General features: G+C 46.0%; 1 pseudogene; it reads right to left on the bottom strand.

Moving 5' to 3' along the window:
• The window catches only part of LOC139025290 (SH3 domain-binding protein 5-like), a 7,650-nt pseudogene extending 6,168 nt beyond the window's left edge, over positions 1-1,482 (bottom strand).
• Between the last annotated feature and the right edge of the window lie 44 nt (positions 1,483-1,526).

Raw genomic sequence — 1,526 nt, 5'->3', positions numbered from 1 at the left:
CACAAAAATCTTATTTCTCTCAAGTGTTGTGCTTAAATTTGTTTACATCCCTGTTGGTGAGTATTTCTCCTTTATCAAGATAATCCATCCACCTGACAGGTGTGGCATATCAAGAAGCTGATTAAACAGAATGATCATTACACAGGTGCACCTTGTGCTGGGGGGCAATAAAAGGCCACTCTAAAATGTGCAGTTTTGTTACACAACACAATGCCACYGATGCCTCAAGTTTTGAGGGAGCGTGCAATTGGCATGCTGAGTACAGGAATGTCCACCAGGGCTGTTGTCAGATAATTTAATGTTCATTTCTCTACCATAAGTCTATTGAGCATGTTTGGGATGCTCTGGATCGACGTGTACGACAGCGTGTTCCAGTTCCTACCAATATAGTAAAATCTTTGAAATMGTTGCACTTTGTGTTTATATTTTTGTTCAGTAACYTAACCCAATAATCCAAACAATAATCACATTTATAGACAGTCACTGGAACACACACACACACAGACCTCTCTCTTGGTCGCAGTCTGGGTCTGGGGAGGAGGCCCCACTGCACTGGGAACGGGGGCCGAGGTGAGGACAGTCATGCCCTGAACCACACCTCGACTCTGGGCTTAGCCAGCCGCCAGGACTGGGTCCCTCCATGGTACTGGGACAGGACGAGGAGAGGAGAGAGGGGGKAGAGGAGAGGTAGGCAGAGGGGGTGAAGGAGGAGGAGGGATGATGGGAGGAGGAGGTCATGTCGAGGGGAGCGGAAGTGGAGTGTGATTCTGTCTCTTCCTCTGATCCTCCTTCTTCATCAAACGTCACAGACACCACTGGAAAACACACACATTAAAACACACACACAGAAATTACACATTAAACACACACAAGAAACATAAAACACACACACAAATACACATTAAACACACACACAGAATAACACATTAAAACACACACACAGAAATACACATTAAAACACACACACAGAAATACACATTAACACACACACAGAAATACACATTAAAAAGACAACACACACAGAAATACACATTAAAACACACACACAGAAATACACATAAAACACACACACAATATACAAATTTAAAACACACACACAGAAATACACATGAAAACGTGGTGTGACGTATGTGTGTGTGTCCCTCACTGGACAGGCCGTCTGACGTCCATCTTGAATGTGTGAATTCCTCATGGCTTCCCTCCCCCTCGGCCCCCACGCCCCTCCCTCTGGTTCCCATGGTGAGGGAGCATCGTCGGGCGTGGATCTCCCGGAGATGGTCTCTAGGTTACGCAGCGCTGTGCGGTAGCCTGCCTTGCAACGGTCAGTTTCGCCTGAGCTCGTCTACGCAACGTTTTAGTTGCTGAGAGACAGAAGAAAGTGGCGGTGTTACACACACAAACAAGCTACTGTCTATCGAACAATGGAACACTGTACATACCTCCAGGTTTAAGTAGTACTTCGACTTCAGTTCAAAATATGGCCTGTAGGGGAGAGAGAGAGAGAGAGAGAAGAGAGAGAGAGAGAA

The sequence above is a fragment of the Salvelinus sp. IW2-2015 genome, unplaced genomic scaffold (genome assembly GCF_002910315.2).
Source record: "Salvelinus sp. IW2-2015 unplaced genomic scaffold, ASM291031v2 Un_scaffold2472, whole genome shotgun sequence".
Classification (NCBI taxonomy): Eukaryota; Metazoa; Chordata; class Actinopteri; order Salmoniformes; family Salmonidae; genus Salvelinus; species Salvelinus sp. IW2-2015.
This window is presented reverse-complemented; position numbering and strand designations above follow the sequence as displayed.